Source organism: Lactuca sativa, chromosome 6 (assembly GCF_002870075.4).
Source record: "Lactuca sativa cultivar Salinas chromosome 6, Lsat_Salinas_v11, whole genome shotgun sequence".
Lineage (NCBI taxonomy): Eukaryota > Viridiplantae > Streptophyta > Magnoliopsida > Asterales > Asteraceae > Lactuca > Lactuca sativa.
This window is the reverse complement of record NC_056628.2, coordinates 40,034,222-40,046,849: the sequence shown is the minus strand read 5'-3', so window position 1 is coordinate 40,046,849 and position 12,628 is coordinate 40,034,222. Positions and strand designations below refer to the sequence as shown.

At 31.7% G+C, this 12,628-nt stretch overlaps 2 long non-coding RNA genes across 6 annotated transcripts; both read left to right on the top strand.

The window, feature by feature from the left end:
* The first annotated feature begins 2,796 nt into the window (after positions 1 to 2,796).
* On the top strand, positions 2,797 to 3,938 carry LOC111894155 (uncharacterized). The gene is made up of 2 exons (XR_002851099.3): positions 2,797 to 3,487; positions 3,620 to 3,938. It is a non-coding gene; the product is annotated as an uncharacterized LOC111894155 (long non-coding RNA).
* A 1,460-nt stretch (positions 3,939 to 5,398) lies between these two features.
* Positions 5,399 to 9,577, top strand: LOC111894104 (uncharacterized). 5 transcript variants are annotated; one of them, XR_008224729.1, is made up of 6 exons: positions 5,399 to 5,610; positions 6,288 to 6,449; positions 6,816 to 6,964; positions 7,047 to 7,142; positions 7,729 to 7,856; positions 8,216 to 9,577. It is a non-coding gene; the product is annotated as an uncharacterized LOC111894104 (long non-coding RNA). The 5 variants fall into 5 exon arrangements; XR_002851081.3 differs by adding an exon at positions 6,604 to 6,664 and having other exon boundaries at positions 6,816 to 7,142; XR_002851084.3 differs by having other exon boundaries at positions 6,816 to 7,142.
* Positions 9,578 to 12,628: the final 3,051 nt, after the last annotated feature.

The window sequence follows — 12,628 nt, the reverse complement described above, 5'->3', positions numbered from 1 at the left end:
TATGTGTTTTTGTTTTTTTATCTGAAATAATGCCTGCATTAAGTTCAGTGGGTTGATTGGAGTGTACAATTTTGTTTCCTGAGAATGTGACGCGAGCTTAAATGAGGGGTTCGACATGGGATCGAGAAGAGTTTTTGAGAGGATTTACAAGTATACTCGACTTAATAATTGAAGAATGTGATCTAACATTAGAAATTGAGGGATATGCCATCATTACATTACCTCTACTAATCAGAAATCAAAGAAAACAACAACTATACTTCTGTAAATTCCCAGTAGCCACATCGTGGCTATACATCCCATGGCGTGACCACGAAGATTTCCTCGATTTCAAAACTGTAGTATTTGAAGCCCACGACGTTGCTACGCTATGCCACGACGTGGAAAATCTCAGTTACACTTTTTTTCGTTCGTTTTACAGCTATTTGAAGTCTATTTTCATGGTCCATTTCAAGAGTATTCCTATTGAAGTCCAGAAGTAACATTTTCCAACCATTATATGAGATGTCAACCACATCATTTTTAGTTTCGACCTCGCCACTTCTACCCCAGGGGAGTCTGTTATAATTCTCTCTTTACTTTTATGTTCTTTAATTATGTTAAGCATACATTAAGGACATTACATGAGTCAAGTGTAGGGTAGGGGTTGAATAGAGGAATATCAAGCATACTAAAAAAAAATAATAATGGAAAATGACTAGGATTATAAATTTTAGAAAGACTTGAAATAATGGTCTAAAAATTAAATCTGGTTAAAAATTGTTGTTATATTGTTGTGTTAGGACCTAGGTTGCTAGTGTTATGTGAGACGATCTGATGCGAGCTTCGATGTTTATTTTAGCCAATATATGTTTTAGTATATTTGTGGCTTCCCTGTCCTAGTGAAATGATAAGACAAAAACATGATCTTGCCCAATTCGAGGGGTGTAAAATGTTTTGCTTTGGGAAAACCTAGATCTAATAAAAACCTACCAGTGACTGATTTTTCTTCTATGTCATTTCTGTCAAAAAAAGCGAGTCAATTTGTCAATTTTATCTATCACACCTCCAACCGAAGCGGCGGAACACACCGGGCTGTACGACTAAGTTCATGGATCACAAGTAAACTTAATATAAATCACAAGTACAACAATAAAAAATATCGCATTTATGTTCAATCTTGATATTTGAATATGAGTTGCCTTAACAGATAGGCATATAATACAATAAGTAAACTAGGTCATCTATAATCCAATCCAGCTTGAATGTCTGTTTAGTGATTTCCTAAGAATACATGTAGTTTTGAGGATTAACACAAAGTTGGTGAGTGTTACAGGTTTTCTGCTAACAACAATAATACTTTTAGTAAGTCTAAAAAAATATTTTCTTTGTATGTTTATCAATAGTTAAAACAATGTTTGTAATGAGTCTTTAAAAGCCAAAATATATTTTGTATAAGTAAATGCATACTTTAAAACGTGTCTGTAATGAATCTTTGAATATCCTTTAAAACCAAACTTTTATGTTACATAAGTAATTCCATACTTAAAGTAGTTTTGAAAGCAACCAAGCCCATGGTTGGTAGTGTGTGTGTGTGTGTGAGAGAGAGAGAGAGAGAGAGAGAGAGAAAGAGAGATATTCTAGTTAATGTTTACATGAATCCTATAACCGAGCTATATGACTGAGTGTAGCCCCTACAATGCTTCATTGGACATTGCAGTAATGATCATAGACACTTATCACCGGATTCGATTGATTCGTCGAGGTTGTAGTTAGCAACCATAGGTGAGGATGTCAACCCCATATAGATCTATACATATGTATCTGACTCAGAAGATTAACGGTTACAATAGTGTGGGATACTAAGTGTTTAGACTTAGCTAATGAATAACGTCTCACTAAAAATCCCTTAACTAAAAAGTTTGTGAATAACTCTTAGTCCTAACTTAATTGTGATTAAGTCACTAGGCATAATGAATTTCATTGTATAAAGTTTATAAAAGCCGAGTATGTTTGGTATGTATCTAAAAGTGTAATGTATTTGCTTTTATAAAGATGTATGTTTCAAAGTAATGAACATATTTACATGTATAAACTTTATGCGTTTAAACATATAAATATACATGAATAGTAATAGCTTGAATCCTTGAAATACTACAATGTCTTATAACGTGCTTGTCATAATATACAATGTCACATAAAAATCATATATTTTTGTATCATCTAACATTTATCATGTAGATTAGTTATTTCACGATAAAAATTCCATAATATGTTTACGAAAAATTTATACTAGTTATTTGTAACAATAGGTTAAATTTTTAAATAACAATTTTATAAATTAGATTTATTTTATTCTCGCATAAAGGATAATATATTTATATAAACAAAATATATAGGCACATGTATCCCCCCCCCCCCCTCCTTCCCCGAAATAATTTAAATTTTAAAAAGGGGCCGTAAGCACTCACCCTTGAAGTGTGGGTTCCTTTTGTTCGAATTCGGTTTCTTTTGAGAAACTTGTCGTGTGAGACCGCAAATCCACAATCCTTGAACTTTGAAATACTCTTGGGACCGTTTCATAACAAATTTAAACTATTGGTGGCTGATTTGTAACGTCACTAAAGTATAGGGGCTTTTTGGTAATTTGATTAAATGATTAGGACTATTTTGGTAAAAAAAAATACAACTTGACGGTTTTTTTTAAAATAAATGGGTTCAATAATTGGGGTTGAGCGTGATTTTGAATACATGGTTTAATAGGGAGGGCATTTAGGTCATTTCCTAATTAAAAAAATGACTTTGGGCTTTTATATGCATCCTGTGTTTAATGGCCCAAAAACGACGGCTGAAGTGTAAAGGAAACGAACGAGACATGATGGCAGTCACGAAGGAAAGCACCAAGACAGCGGTGCGGCTTTTGGTATCCTTGCTCGTCGCAGGCCAGAAAGAGGGCTGAGGGAGGTATCCGGCGATTGCAGATCGCGAGGGCGAAGAAGCTGTCTTCGGGGTCGACGAGACCGAAGGGGAGGAAGGGAGGAGCAGCGAGGCGACTTTGATCTCGGAGAAGGGTGCAGCGAGGAGCTGCTCAAGCGGCTTCTCGGCTGCATGCTCGGTTCCATCATCGAGGTGCGAAGGAAGGGTAATCAGCGACCGCTGGGTTTTTCAGCCGTGAAGCTCGACTGAGAAGAAGAAGTTTCAAGGATTTTCAGATCGAGGTTTTGGTGTGGCTGTTCTTGGCTGCTCTTCTGTTAGATCGATCAGAAGTAAACACGATGGAAATGGGAAACAGTTGGATTGAAGGGTAAGGACGAAGCAGCAACCGGTAATCCTCTTGATTCATTTTTTTTTATTTGGCATCCAATCCAAAGGATGACGACACTGGCAGAATGATTGATCAAGGGGGTGTTTGGGTAAGAACGAAAATGGGCTGCGATGGTGACTAACAGATCCGGCTAAGGAAGAGAACAAAAAAAAAACGAATGGGAAGATTTGTCTAGCAGTGAAGGTATGAAACAAATTTCCGTGGTGGTGTTGTGGGAGGCAGCAGCAACTCCGGTTGCTGTTGTGCTGTTTTTCTCTGTTTTTTTCTTATTTTTTATTTTTTTATTCTTTTTCTCTTTTGTTCTTGTTTTGACAGAAATGGATGAAGGGTAAGAGGATTGTTTCGTTTGGTGTTTGATTTTCGACATGGAAGTGAAGGAGAAGAAGGGTGGAGCGTTAGATTGAGGGTAGAGTGGGGAAGAAGTTAATCGTGCCTGAAGCAACACTTTAGATGATCTTTATTTGATTGTAATTGTACAGTTTGTGGGTTATATTTGATAGTTTAATTGGTTAAAGGATGCGTGCAAGCAATCTTCAATTTGACAGTCAATTAGTCAAAGACTTGCAAGTTAATTATACTTGGCTGTCAAACTCTTTGTATTTGGTAGTTTAAAAGAATGAATTTTGTGGTATAATGTTGTATATTCATTCTACATACCTATATGTATTTATTTAAGACTTTATAAACAATTCCCTTATATATAATATATCTATATACATTATGAGTTTGTTGTATAATTTGTGTAATACATATATAGATTTAAACTCATATTTTAGGAAATGTAAAGCTATTAATTTGTTAACCTTAGTCTCTAAATTTCAAAATTGACACATATAATGTACGTTTATGAACTATTTAAAGAATTGAGGATTTATATATAACAAGTATCCAAATTTGTCATATATTTACTATTATATTAAACATATAAAGGGCGTGTTCGGCAAAATTAGTTGGTAGCTGGTGGGTTGTAGCGGATAGCTTGTAGTTTGTAGCGTTTTGTTAAACACTACATGAAGTAGCATTTGGATTTGGAGCGTTTTGTTTAAACTAAACGCTATAAGCTTTACCGTCGAACGAGACTTTCTATTCAAAACGGAGCGGTTTGTCAAATGCTAGAAGCTAGAAGCTCTCAAACGCTTCGTGCCGAACACACCCAAAGAATAGAGGATTTATATATAACAAGTGTCTAAATTTGTCATATCTTTATCTTTCCTATAATATAAAACATATTATACTTTTTCTTGAAATTTAAGAGGTACAAAACCAAATACATGTTATACTTATTACTTAACTGACATCGTATACCCTTTTTTTTCTTGTTTTTTTATCCTTTTGTGAAAATCCCTAAATTCCTTTACACTTCAGCCGTCGTTTCTCATATTTCCCTTACGTCCCCCTATATACCCTCTTCAATCACCGTTTCTTATATTTCCTTTTGTCTAAGATATGTTTTATATGTTGAAATTTTTTGTGATAGTTTTACCTAAGGTAGTTTTTTTGTGTTTATTTTGAATTTGCCCATATAATAATTTATTATAATTTTTTTGTGATATTTTTTCTAAGATAGGTTTTTAATGTTGAAAGCATTATGTTATAAGATTCAAATTTCCAATTCCTCTCCTATTCCACTCTTATCTTATACCTTCTTATTATTTACATTTTTATTACAGCATCCAATGAGGATTATGGAAAAGGAAATTGAAAATCATGATGTTTGCCGACATGGTACCGATAGTTTAATTGGTTAAAGGATGTGTGCAAGCAATCTTCAATTTGACAGTCAAAGACTTGCAAGTTAATTATACTTGAGTGTCAAATTCTTTGTATTTGGTAGTTTAAAAGAATGAATTTGGTGGTATAATGTTGTATATTCATGCTACATACCTATATATGTATGTATTTATTTAGGACTTTATAAACAATTCCCTTATATATAATCTTCTTTCTTTATTCTAATAAAACAATACATTTATTGCCACATGGCATCTTATCGTCCTCTACATTTCAAAGCGAACTACCAAATATGCCCTTCACCAAATATAATTTCAAATTTTAAAATCATTAATATTGTATCGCAACACATGATGCCAAAAAATCTGGATTGCCTTGATTTTCCTCCTCATCCACTTTTCTTTATCACAAAAAGATTTCGAAATCAGCAATTGAATTCAAGATATCTCCATCCTAATCTCAAAAAATCAGGAAAGAAATCTTATGCACTTTTAAATATTTTTATTTCTTGGCTTGATATACATTGAATCGAATCATGGAAATCACACCATAAATAATTCCACTGTTCAAGAAAGGTATGACAACGATTGAATTTAAACTTTCTATCATGTTAATCTATTTTTACTTGACATAATTAGTTGTTTAAATTACAATGAAGTATATGTGGTGCAATGTTTTAAAAACCGGTTTGAACCGGCCGGTCGAACCGGGAATCGGGGAAGGGAACGGTTCAACTATCACCGGTTTTATGTTTATTTCTGAACCGGATTGAACCGGCCCGTTTTTACAAAAATCCGGTTAAATTGAATAAAAACATATGAAATTGAAACCTTTTGCATAATAAATTTTGATAGTTTTTCACGTTTATTAAAATTTTTCTGAATAAAAACACATGATAAATGTTATGAAGTTTTTTGAAATATTCATCTAAGAATTTATTTTCTTTTTAATGCACGTGGATTGATATAAAACTTATGATTATGAGTTATTTTAATGTATTTAGATTGATCTACAACTTGTTTTCATGTTTATTTTAATGTTTGAACTTGTGGAAATCAAATTCTTGATTTGTGTATGTATGTATGTGTATGAAAATACGACAAAAGATGAAAAGAATAGAAACTGGTTTGCTCAGGGGTCAAACTGGTTAAACTGGTTGAACCAGAAACCGGTAACCATACCGGTTCAACTAAAAAACCGGTTTTTAAAACATTGATGTGGTGTTAATTAGAGTAGATCTGTTGTGTATCAGGATGTTGATAATCTACTGCTTGGTGTCAATACAAGGGAATTCTTCTAGAGCTTATTAGTGAAATATGTCAGCCCCAAAACGCGAAGACATTAGAACAAGCTTCAACGGGCGATGATGGTCTCCATTCTTTACACACTCAAATTCACCAGGTCAATCATCCAGGTAAAAGAAAGAGCAAACAATCAAAAAATTTCTTTTTTGCTTTTTTTATCCTTTTAAGGTACTGACCAATTGACATATTTATTTGAAATCAAAGTCATTCTAATCATAAAGATGCATGACCAGCTGACATATTTATTTGGAAGAGAAATAATAGGGACTCGATATGTTTTAGATTGGCTTTAAGAAGTGCTAAAATGGAAACAGACAAGGCAATGGTATGCTTAAAGCCTTATATGGAATGAAATTAATTTCATCGCTTTGTATAGATGCAATGTACTAATTTAATTTTCTTACAATGTCTTTATCATGCTTTTTTTTTGTGAGATTGGCCGTGGAAACAAAGTGAATGAAATGTTTTGTATACAGGAGACGGTCTTATTTAGTGGAACCGAAGAAGAACCATATGAGATGATGTCATGATGAGCAATTTCTCAGGAGTCTAGGGTCTTACATTTTGTGAATGCCACTTTCCACACTCTACAAAAGCTACCAAACCAATGTCAAGAAGAATTAAGGTGTTTGGCTACTGAGTTACACAGTAAAGCTGAAATTTTGCGGGATATTGAATCTCATAAGTCATAACCATGTATTATTCAGTAACCAAAAGGCGTTTACTCCAACGGGTATCTGGTGTTGCCCTCACTCCTTGATGTTGAGGGTTCAAGTCCCGTCTTGGACATAGGTGAATTTAAGGTATAGATTAGGAGTAGGTTAGATTTGTGGTTTCAAAAAAAAAAAAAAATACTCCTTCTATCCTAAAATGATAGTCCACAGACAAAAAAACACGAAGATTAAAAAAACACTAATGATGACTAACTTTTCAATATGAATTGACAGTTTTACCCTTTAGGCTCCAACTTTTTCCCACCGTTATTTTTTTGTTAAAACAAAAATCTAATTTTCTCCCTCCATTTTTTTTTACCAAAAACTCTGTTATTAAAAATTTGGAGCCAAAATTTTTATTTAATCACAAAACATGGAGCCAAAATTTTCTTTTAATGTAAAACATGAAGCCAAAAGTTACAGCAGAGCAGACGTATTTGACTTTCATCCACTTATAAACTAAACATTATCCCCCCCTCTCTCTCTCTCTCTCTCTCTCTAACCAAACACTATCTCTCTCTAAAAATAAGGAGACGATTTCACAGCTTCGATCACAATTTTTTTTTTTTTTAAGAAAACTTGTTGGTTAGTTCTCGGATTCAATCATTCTATGTTCGATTTTTTCGTTTTTAACGGAACCAACAAAACATTCATAACACTTCTGTGGGTTTTGTAGGTTCGCTTCTTTGACGATTTCACGAGTTAGGTCGCAAACGGTTCATCAAATTTCGGCGATTCTCTCATTCCGTGGACTCGATTTGTTGTTTCTCTGATTTTGATTTGTTGTTAATCTGATTATCACAAGTAAGTTCATCTAAATTTCATTTTATTGCTACTTTAGGTTTCGATTTTAGAACACTTTTGTTGTTTATCTGTTATTGTTGTGTATGGGTTTTATGATTCCATTTTGGCACAAGCTAGGAATTTTTGTATGGTTGACCTCAAAGTCAAACTTTATCTTTTGTAGTACTCTGTGTTACACTCTTACATGATGGGAATTTCTTGTTCATACTTAAAATGTTGACTCAATTACTAAGTTGTTGAAACAAGGCCTCTAATCTGTCGCTTTATTGTTACCGTTGTGTATTCGCTTTTAAATTTTGGTTTATTTTGAGCTGCTACTGCAACTGTGGTTTAACTTTAACTGGTTATGTTTATTCCAGGTTTGTATGGAGCATTCCACGAGTATAGTCACTAAAAGAAAATACATTAGTGTTGTACGACGTCGAGCTATATATGAAGCCTTGTTGCAAGCAACTGATTCCGAACTGTTAGTCGCATTTGGCATCAGGCTAAATCTCAGTTTGACCAAGGACTACCGGTCGATCTATCTTCAAATTTGCCAATGGTTGTTGGACGAAAAAGGGTGCAAGTAAATTTAAATCAAGTTTTAGATATTCCATTACGCCGCTGGACTAATATACGGTCCCTTGCAAATTGTTTAAATGTTTATAAATCAACTATGCATAGACGAATCAAGGAAGGTGCCCTTCGACCACACACAAATGCCATCAAGCCGACTCTCACTCATGAGAATAAGAGAGCAAGATTAGAATTTTGTTTATCTAAGATTAGTCGATCATTATCAAGCCAAATTCCCACATTGCATGATATGTTCAATGTTGTCCACATTGACGAGAAGTGGTTTTACATGTCAAAACCATCAAGACGTTACTACCTTATCCCCGGCGAGGATGAATCATTAAGAACATGTCAAAGCAAAAAGTTTATCACCAAAGTTATGTTCCTAGCGGTTGTGGCAAGACCAAGATTTGATGCTTCCAGTGACGAAATTTTTTCGGGAAAAATCGGTATCTACTCGTTTACAAGATTAGAACCCGCTAAGCGTTCAAGCAAAGACCGTGTTGCGGGAACATTGGAGACAAAACCTATTTTATCGGTGACTAAAGAAGTAACAAGGTCATGGTTGATACAAATTTTTTTTGCCGGATATTAGAGCTAAATGGCCGGGAAGTCAAATTGGTCCCATATTTATTCAACAAGACAACTCAAAGCCCCATATTGATGTTAACGACATCGAGTTTCTTGAAGCGGCATCTCGAGATGGATTTGATATCCGTCTAAGTTTTCAACCCCCTAATAGTCTGGATTTGAATGTGTTGACCTTGGATTCTTTCGAGCAATCCAATCACTTCAAGAGCAAGAGGTTTTGGGTACAATTGATGAGTTGGTTCATGCGGTTGAAACATCTTTTGAAAAAATGAAATCTCAACAACTTAACAATGTATTTTTAATTCTACAAACATGTATGAAGGAAATCATAAATGTTCAACGTGGCAACAATTACCAAATACCGCATATTGGTAAGAATAGGTTGGAACGAGAAGGTAACCTACCACTCCAAATTGCATGTGATCAAAATCTCATAGACGAAGCTCTATTGCATTTGGCTGCGTAGTTAAAATTTTGATAGACGTTGGTCTTTTGTATTTTGTGTGTTTGTAAGTGTAGTGTATTTTGTGATTTGGAAAGTTTAAAAAAAAAATCGCAGTAGCCTTAGTCAAGTATCATAGCAATTTAAAAAATTGTTTTGGTTTTCTAAAGGAGATACATTGATAACTTTATTGTTTAAAAGTAATTGAGAATTTGATTTTGATAAAAAAATTCTAACAAATGTTGCAATCAATTGAAAACGGCAAAAACCAATAACATGAAAAAGATAATGAAAAGTTAAAATAAAAATAAAAATTAAAAAAATTAAAAAAAAATTAAAAAAAAAAAAAACTATTCAGGTTGTTTGGAGAAAAACCAACGAAGGAAAAAAAGATAAAAAGTAAAGAGATTACTTTTTATGCATTTAATATCATTAATAAATGTAATTTTGTAAGAAGGGTATTTTGGTAAAGATGTTATTTATTTATGGAAATGGACTATCATTTTGGGACATAAAAAAATGGAAAGATGGACTATGAATTTGGGAAAGAGAGAGTATTATTTAGTAAATTTTAAAATATTAGTTAAATTATATTGGAAAATATAGTTTTAGAAGTTTTTAATGTTCACTTCTTCCTATTTAATATTTTCTTAGTCAATTCGTATAATATACGGAAATCTCCCTATTCTAATAAATGAATAGTTTTATTCTCCTTTTGACATGTGTCATTCTATTAGGCTTCTTAATTAATACATATTTTATTCTCCTTTTACCATGTGTCATCTTATTATCTCTTATAATTAATGCATGTCATTTTTAACATATTGATTCTGTATTTTAAATTTCAAAATTTAAAATTTTCACCCTAATTAAATTAAATTCATAACAATAGAATAAAAGTTAATACAAATTATAAAATGATATAATTTCACATATTTATTTAAATCAATGACTATAATTTTATATAACTAAAAAATCTCTTAATTAATAATATATTTAAAATAATTGATTATTAATTTTAAGTTTTTACTATGAAACTTTAATAAATTTTGTAATCGTGGTTTCAACGGATTATAAACTAGTAGAAATTAGACAATTTGTTCGTGTAAAAGCGATGTATTTAAATGTGAAGCCATCGATGCTAACATTGAAACAAGACATTCATATTTAATATTTTTGTGGACTACTTGGGAACCGAGGTTTGGTCCAGAAACAGGAATGTTGCAACGCAAAGCAATTAAAGCATTGCAAACCGCAATATGGCAACTCAAGGCCTTTTTCCTTTTATATCTAAATTTTTCTTACCTTATTTTATGTTTTTCCGTTTTTAGAGATTTATAATTAATACAAAGTGTATACTATTTTGTAGATCAGAGATTAGAGTTGTTACTTTTGAGTTAAAAAAGATTTGTGGCATGAAGATACTAAAAAGTTTGAATTAAAGCTCACCCTAGTTGGTATCCCATAATTTTAAGGTTTTCTCGTTACCGTTTCTCCTACACGTATTGAGATTCTCTATTTGTTTTTTTCTTTCTGTATGTGTCATTTATTATACGTGTATGTATGTGAATCAACTTTTAACATTTCATTGTATAACTTACCGAAGAAATTTATATCTTTGTAAATTAATAATTTTTGTGTAAATATTTGATTAGTCATTACGATTTTGAATTTTCAATAGTATTGTTCTAATCAATTATGGTTTCCACGGGTTTAAACATAGTATATATATATATATATATATATATATATATATATATATATATATATATATATATATATATATATATATATATATATATATATACTAATAAAAGAGTAGTTCTTTTCCATGTGTCACCATGTTAGGCATTGTAATTAATATCATGACATTTGTCAATCTATTAATTCTCTATTTCAAATTTCAATTTTCAAAATTTAAATCACATTTTAATTACATTAAATTAATAATATTAGAATAAAAATAAAATAAAATTTATACCAATTATAATAATATAAAATTTATACAAATTATAAGATGATATAGTTTACGTATTTATTTGAATCAACGATTATAATTTTATATATAACTAAAAAAAATTCTTTTAATTAATAATTTATTTAAAATTATTAATTAATAGTTTTGAGTTTTTACTTAGAAAGTTTAATTAATTTTCTAACCGTGGTTCCCACGGGTTATAAACTAGTATATATATATATATATATATATATATATATATATATATATATATATATATATATATATATATATATATATATATTTAAACTCATATTTTAGGAAATGAAAAATTGTTAATTTGTTAACCATAGTCTCTAAATTTCAAAATTGACACACAATGTACGTTTATGAACTATATAAAGAATTGGGGATTTATATATAACAAGTGTCCAAATTTGTCATTGCTTTACTATTATATAAAACATATAAAGAATTGGGGATTATATATAACAAGTGTCCAAATTTCTCATATCTTTATCTTTAGTATTATACAAAACATATTATAATTTTTCTAGAAATTTAAGAGATACAAAACCAAATACATGTTATACAAACATGTTATGCTTACTACTTAATTGGCATCTTATACCTTTTTTTCCTTTTGTGAAAAACACTAAATTCCTTTACACTTCAGCTGCCGTTTCTCATATTTCCCTTCTGTCCCCTCTATACTCTCTTCAATCTCCGGCAAATGAACGTAATTGCCAGCCTCTTGAAGCCGTCGCTACCTACACCCTCCTGACACAGTCGCGTTTGTTCGTCGATTGATGCGTGTAGTTTCAAAATAATTGCTCACGAGAAATCCGTAAGTGTTTGTTTGAATTTCAATTTCTTAGGATACTCTATAAGAATAAGCCCTAATTTAGTTCATGATTACTCGTACATTTTCACTCTCGCCTACTTGAAATGTTGAGATAAGTTTCACAGATGTAAAGTTGTTCTAAAGAAAATAAATTTCAAGCATGTAAAGTTGTTTTAAATATGTCTATATAACCTGGTCTATTCTGGGATGCTATTGTTTTTAAGAAGATACGTTCTATACTTGGAGGAGACGTTCACTTCATGCTAGGTAGTGGTGCTCCTTCAGCTGCAGACACACAACGCTTTATCAATTATCTGTTTAATGCAAAGAAATCCAAAAGATTCATCATACTTCTAATTTATTTTGACCCTTAGATATAT